At 37.6% G+C, this 7,738-nt stretch overlaps 1 pseudogene; it reads left to right on the top strand.

Moving 5' to 3' along the window:
- The first annotated feature begins 658 nt into the window (after window positions 1-658).
- On the top strand, window positions 659-851 carry LOC114023223 (annotated as a pseudogene).
- Window positions 852-7,738: the final 6,887 nt, after the last annotated feature.

A 7,738-nucleotide genomic window follows, 5' to 3' on the forward strand; every position in this document is an offset into this window, starting at 1 on the left:
TGTTGTGTGATATGACTAATATGGAAACATGTTGTACATGATTTCATATATACAATTGATATTATATTACTTGGCTTCTCAGTGGGGAGGGAGAAAATATGTAACTTAAAATAAAAAAGAATGTTATAAATAAATCAATATTTAAAAAATAAAGGGATACAGTTTTTTAAAAAAACTTATCATCAGAAAGATGCATGACTGGGAAATAAGGAGATTAGTCATTTAGATGAAAGCAAAATCTGGCCAATGGACAGTTCATATGTTTCATTTGTATTCATCATCATCATCATCATCATCATCATCATTAGAGTTTATGTAACACTTTATGTTTTGTAAAGTGCTTTACAAATATTATCTCATTTCATGCAATATTGAGAGAACTAGAGCCAGGCCCAAGCAAATTGAAACCACTCCTTCCAGCATGGTGATTCTTTTAACCATTTTTATGTCATGAACACATTGGGCAGTCTGATGAAGCCTATGGATTCTTTCTCAAAAGAATGTTTTCATCTGGAACAAACACGTGGGGCATGGGGGTAGGCCAGTGTTTCCGAGGCTGTCTGTCATTGGAGTCTCCCAGGATAAGGAGGAGGTAGAAGTATAGTTGTAACCTGATTCTTTCTGTGGCACATCAGGATTGTGAAGTGAATTGGCCGCAATGTTTCTTCAGTATTACCTCAACGAGCAAGGGGACCGGGTCTGTACCCTAAAGAAAACAGACCCTGCAGGACAACAGACCTGCAGCTCACCCAGCCAGATTCTCCCCAGATGACAAGTATTCAAGACACCGTTTCACTATCAAGAAGAGATTCAAAGTTCTCATGACCCAACAAGCACGAGTGGTCCTCTGAATTACCAACCACCAAACAATGGCAGCCACCAAGGACTTTGGCCCAAGAACCTTTTCCTACATCTAGGAGACCTCATTCAGAAAGAGCTCATATCTTTGACTCTTTAACCTATTCTCACAACTTTCCAGTTACTCCTTTTGTACACTTGCTTCTTAGAATCTAGTCTCAATTTGTCTGTGTTCCTCTCTGTACTTGGAAGCAATCAACCTAAAATGAAAAAGCCTAAAGTTGACCCATCTTTTTAATCAATGTTGTAGGCTATTAAAGCTGAAATGATTTAGAAAAAAAAATGTTTTCAGATAATTAAAGGAAATACTAATCATAATGAGAGGTTAGTGAAAATAAAAAAGTATTTTATTTATTTCATTTTTTTGCCTTTCAAGTTCATGGATCCCTTGAAATCTATCCACAGACCCATTCCTTTAAGAACATCTGATATAGAGTATTTTGGGGAGGGCGCAGATAAGAATCACCCGAGAAAATAGGGAATGGATGGACTGTGATTTTCTTCATTGGAAGAAATGTCCAGAAGGATCATATCCTGGTTTCATGCAAATATTGACATAAATCCCCAAGTCATAGGATTAGAATAATTTTCAAAAAAATTCATCCACAAATCACTTCTGCAAGTAAAAAAAAAAAAAACTACATTCACTTGGCCATTTCAAAAATCACACCAAAATTAATGCTCATAGACCATCTTATATCATTTGCCAAGATAAGTTCAAAATGGATATGTGACCTAGATATAAAGAGATATATTACAAGAAAATTAGATAACATGGAACATATTACATATCAGACATGGATAGACAAAAAATTATGAATAAAGAAAAGATAGAGAGAGAAAAGTTAGGTATAAAATGGATAACTTTGATGACATTAAATTAAGAAGTTTTATACAAATAAAACAAATGTAGCTCAGATCAGAAGGAAAGTAGAAATTTTGGGGAAGAATTACAGACAGTTTTTCAAAGAAAGGTCTTATATCTCAAATATGAAAAGAACTTTGTCAAATATGTAAAACTATGAGTCATTCTCCAATTGATAAATGGTCAAAGGTTATTAGCAGGTAGTTTTCTAATGAAGAAATCAAAACAATTTATGGTCATATAAAATGCTCAAAATCATTATTGATTAGAGAAATGAAAATTAAAACAGCATTGAGATATCATTTTACACCTACCAGATTGGCTAAAACAATGAAATGGGAAAGGGAAAAAATATTGGAGGAGATGTGGAAAAATTGGGCCACTGATTAATTGCTGGTGGAATTGTGAACTGAATTAACCATTTTGGAAAGCAATCTGGAATCATATATGCCCAAAGAGTTATTAAACTACCTATGCCCTTTGGCTTAGCAATACCACTACTTAGTCTATTTCTAAAGATGATTAGGGAAAAAAGAAAAGAATCTGTATTTTTTAAAATGTTTATAGCAGCTCTCTTTGTGGTGGCAAAGAAATAGAAATTGTGGAGATGCCCATCAATTGGGGAATGGCTGAACAAGCTGTGGTATATGATTGTGATGGAATACCACTGTGCTATAAGAAATGATGTGCTTAATGATCTAACAAAAAAACATAGAAAGACTTGCATGAAATAATGAAGAACGAAATGAGCAGAACCAAGAGAACTTTGTATATAGTAACAGCAATATTGTTTTAAGAATGACTTTGAGCGAGTAATTTATTTTGAGTATTATAAACACCAAAGTTAACTACAAAGGACACTTGAAGACACTATCTGCAATCAGAGAAAGAGTTGATAAATATATATATGTATGTATATATGTATATAATTTTATTTTGCTTTGCCCACCAGTGAACTTCATTTATACTTCTCAGAGGGAGAAAGGACATTGAAGCCCTGTGGTTCTAGAGTTGTGAGTTACCTTAACCACATGTTCCCAGTATGTGTGCCTTACAATAGCATTGTATTTTAAGCTTATACCTACCCTTCCCACACCCAGACTATGGTACATCAGGGGAGACTATGACCCAGAGTTTTGAGAGGAAGGTTTGGAACTACTGTGCTTGCTATGACTTTTTTTAATGGTAATTTTTATTTATTTTTTAGTTTTCAACATTTACTTCCACAAGATTTTGAGTTCCAAATTTTCACCCCATCTCGCCCCTCCCCCCACCCCAAGATGGCATGCATTCTGAATACCCCTTCCCCTAGTCTGCCTTCCCTTCTATTTCTCCCCCCCTTCTCTTATCCCCTTCCCCTTCAATTTCCCTGTAGGGCAGGATAGATTTCTGTACCCCATTTCCTGTATTTCTTATTTCCCAGTTGCATGTGAAAACATTTTTTTTAAACATGTGTTTTTAAAATTTTGGGTTCCAAATTTTCTCCCTTCCTCCCTCCCCATCCACCCTCATTGATAAGGCAAGCAACTAAATACAGGTCATATATGTGCAGTTATGCAAAACACTTCCATAGTAGACATGCTGTGAAAAACTAGAGAAATAGAGTTCTAATAAGTTCTAATAAGTTCCCTAAATAAGGGAAATAGAGTTCTATTTCCCTTAATCCTACCTTCCCCAATTTATTCTATTCTTTCTTTTGGCCCTGTCCCTCCTCAGAAGTGTTTGCTTCTGATTACCCCCTTTCCCAATCTGCCCTCCTACCTATCATTCCCCTACTCTCTTGTCCCTTTCCCCCCACCTATTTTCCTGTAGGGTAAGACAGATTTCCACACCCAGTTGAGTGTGTATGTTATTCCCTCCTTAAGTCAAATCTTATGAGAATAAGATTCACTCACTCCCTCTCACCTTCCCCTGTTTCCCCTCCACTGTAAGAGCCTTTTCTTTTCTGTTTTTTTTTGTGGGATAATTTACCCCATTCTATCTCTCCCTTTCTCCTTCTCCTAGTATATTCCCCTCTCACCCCTTAATTTTATTCTCCAGATATGACCCCTTCATTTTCAACTCACCTTGTGCCCTCTATTTATCTATATCTATATCTATGTATACATACATATAATTTTTCCCCTCCAACTACCCTAATAGTGACAAAGGTCTCATGAGTTACAAATATCATCTTTCCATGCAGGAATGTAAATAGTTCAACCTTAATAAGTCTCTTATGATTTTCTCTTTCCTGATTACCTCTTCATGTTCCACTTGAGTCATGTATTTGAAAATCAAATTTTGTATTCAACTCTGGTCTTTTCACCAAGAATGCTTGAAAGTCCCCTATTTCACTGAATGACCATTTTTTCCCCTGCAGGATTATACTCAGTTTTGCTGGGTAGGTGATTCTTGGTTGTAATCCTATCTCCTTTGCCCTCCGGAATATTATATTCCATACCCTGAGGTCCCTTAATGTAGAAGCAGCTAAATCTTCTGTTATTCTGATTGTGTTTCCACAGTACTTGAATTGTTTCTTTCTGGCTGCTTGTAATATTTTCTCCTTGACCTGGGAACTCTGGAATTTGGCTACAATATTCCTAGGAGTTTTCCTTTGGGGATCACTTTCAGGAGGAGATCGGTGGATTCTTTCAATTTCTATTTTGGCCTCTGGTTCTAAAATATCAGGACAGTTTTCCTGGATAATTTCTTTAAAGATGATGTCTAGGCTCTTTTTTTTGATCATGGCTTTCAGATAGTCTAATAATTTTTAAGTTCTCTCTCCTGGACCTATTTTCCAGGTCAGTTGTTTTTCCAATGAGGTATTTCACATTGTTTTCTAATTTTTCATTCTTTTGGAATTGTTTTACAGTGTCTTGATTTCTCATAAAGTCACTAGCTTTCAACTGCTCTATTCTAATTTTTAAGGAAGTATTTTCTTCAGTAATCTTTTGGACTTCCTTTTCCATTTGGCCAATTTTGCTTTTTAGGGCATTCTTCTCCTCATTGGCTTTTTGGCCCTCTTTCGCCATTTGGGTTAGGCTATTTTTTTAAGGTGTTATTTTCTTTAGTATTTTTTTTGGGTCTCCTTTAGCAAGCTGTTGACTTGTTTTTCATGATTTTCTTGCAGCACTCTCAGTTTTTCCTCTACTTCTCTTACTTGCTTCTCAAAATCCCTTTTAAGCTCTTCCAAGGCCTGGAACTGTTACATATTTTTCTTGGAGGCTTTGGATGTAGGAGCTTTGGCTTCATCGTCTTCTTCTGGTTGTATGTTTTGATCTTCTTTGTCACCAAAGTAAGATAATACAGTCTGACTCTTTTTGCACTGCTTACTCATGATTCCGGCCAATTACTTGAGTTTTAAACTCTTTGTTAAAGTAAAAGTCTGCTTCCAATGTGAAAATTGTACTGTCCCAAGCTTCAGGGGTTTGTATAGCTGTTTTCAGAGGTACTTCTAGGGACCTGTAAATTTTCAGTTCTTCCAAGGTGGTATGATAAGGGGCGAGGTGTTTCCTCTCCACCACCACAACAAGCTCCACCACACCAGCGCTCTGCCTCACTCCAGGAGTGCCACTCAGAACTGTGACTTAGATCCAAGCACGGGCAAAGCAAGAGATTCCTGCCTCAGCTCTGGCAAAGAGATCCCTGCAATCTCCCTCTGATCAGCCACTAGATTCCCCCTCAGTCTGTGGGCCAGAAGCTCAGGAGGCAGCTGCAGCCTCAGAGGCTGCACACAGGAACTGGGGCTGGGACCTAGCTTCTCTCTCACCGCAGTCACAGACTTTTCCCACTGACCTTCTAAGTTGTCTTTGGCATAAGGGGTTGAGAAGTCTGGAAACCGCCACAGCTGCCAGTGATTCAGTCCTCTGAGGCCTGCCTGCTCCAGGGTTGCTGTAGCCTGTGCACCCACACCTAACTGAGCTCCTCTCCCTGCCTGGTGTGATATACCTTTCCGATCAACCATCCAGGCTGTCTTTGGCTGGAAATTTGTTTCACTCTGTCTTTTTGTGGGTTCTGCTGCTTTAGAATTTGTTTAGAGCCATTTTTTAGGTATTTGGAGGACTTTGGGAGAGACCTCAAGACAATCACTGCTTTCCCTCTGCCATTTTGGCTCTGTCCCTCTATATAAAATAATTTTACACACAAGCACAGACACACACATATATGCATGTATATATGTATACATCTACCCATTTGGGTCTAATGGTAGCTGTCTCTGAGGGGAGAAAGAGGTGAGGGAAGAAAAAAAGAAAAAGAATTACATGGTAAGTTTGTTGTACGTTAAAAAGAAATCTCAAGTTATATGAAGCAGATTTGCAGTTTCATGTGCAATCATCTTTTTTTTTATTATACTATGTTATGGAAATGATTGTTTTATTCCATAAATTAAAAATAAAATACATTTTTAAAATTAATGGGATAAATAGTGCTTTAAAAAAACTGAGAGACAATAGGTATTTTATTCAATATTCCAGGGCAATATTTTGTTGCTGACCCAACCAAAGCACAGACATTATCCTATAACAAACATTACTGCTCAGAAGGTCAACTCATGGAATGACTACAGGATGCCCAAGAATACCTTTTATTCCCAAGTGTCTGTAATTTTAAAAGTCACAAGATAGAAAATGACCCATTGGCATCATGAGCTTTCCCATTTTCACAGATTATTTCCATACTTAATGAACTGACATTCAATCTCTTTCTTGACACCTTTCCCATAATCCTCTTGCTCTCCTAATTTTTTTTTTCTTCCCCACAGTAGAATGTTAAACAGAGGATTAGGACTACAGGGAAACTCTTAACAAAAAAAAAAAAAGGCTTTTTTTTTTTTAAAAGATAGGATTTCCAGGAACTGGCTGACAACCACTGTTTTGCTAATACATGTCTTTACCACAGCTGGAGCCAAGCAGGTGTGTGACTTTAAACAGTGGTATGGCAGTTTAACATGGGCTCAAACCAAAATCTGCAGAAGCAAGAAATGTTTTAGAGTCCAATATCTTCCCATTCCCTTGCCTAGATTTTTTTTTTTGTGGTCAGTGTAATGTGTGTATATAGTCCTTAAAATGAATGATCTTTCTCTATATTTACATAGACTTAATAAAAAAAAATCACTCTAGGTCACCTTGGCTGAGTTCACATAAACTTGTCATTGAATGATAAGGGAATACTAATCATTATTGATTTATTGGTCTATCTCTAGCCTTGGATATAAAAAAGATAGATTAAACTTAATAATATACATGAGATCTGACATAATCTAGGTTGGGATGTTTAAATGTGTCTAAGCACCAGAGAGGCTGCCATCTGACCATGCGTAGGAGGGATTTCATTTGTTCTAGTTGGTCTTAGATGACAGAGCTAGGAGTCAGAGATGTTGAAACTGGTTCAGTGTAGCCTTGATGTGAGGTGAAATTCCTCAGAAATAAGAACTTTCTCTTTTGGGGTTGGGTTGTCAGCTCTTTGCTATTGGAAATTGTCAAGCAAGGGTTTTGTCAATCAATTAACAAGGCACAAGAGCTGCATATTGGAAACATTGTAGGCAAGAATCAGGTTCAGATACAGGTCCTCTAATCTAGATGGCCTCAGACCTTCTTTACCATTTGGAAATTTTGTGATTCTGAGAATCTCACTAGGCTTGAGATGTGTCTGACCAAACAAAAGGACGTTTCAACTCTTTTCATCAGCTCGTCTTTGATGCAGCCTCTCCCTGAGTCCAATTCTTGGCTCTAGCAAAAAGAGCAGTTATCAAGACTTGGGTATATGTCTCTTTTGTTCTCTTAATGTCGCCTCCTCACATTGCAGCTGATGAACTGGGGTTCAGGAAGCTATGGCTTGTCTAGTGTCACACAGGTAGTTGAAGGCAGAGCTGGACTTTGAACTCAGTTCCAATGAGTCTCAGTTATTGCTTTTTCCATTGTAGCACACGGCTTCTTTCTTCCTTTCCTTCTAAGATGGGTCACACAATAGCCTGTCCTTCCGTCTCTTTAGCTATGATGTAGATAGCCTGGGAGCTCCTTGTGAGGAGGGGCA

This window comes from Vombatus ursinus, unplaced genomic scaffold (genome assembly GCF_900497805.2).
Source record: "Vombatus ursinus unplaced genomic scaffold, bare-nosed wombat genome assembly UNPS02014817.1, whole genome shotgun sequence".
NCBI lineage: Eukaryota > Metazoa > Chordata > Mammalia > Diprotodontia > Vombatidae > Vombatus > Vombatus ursinus.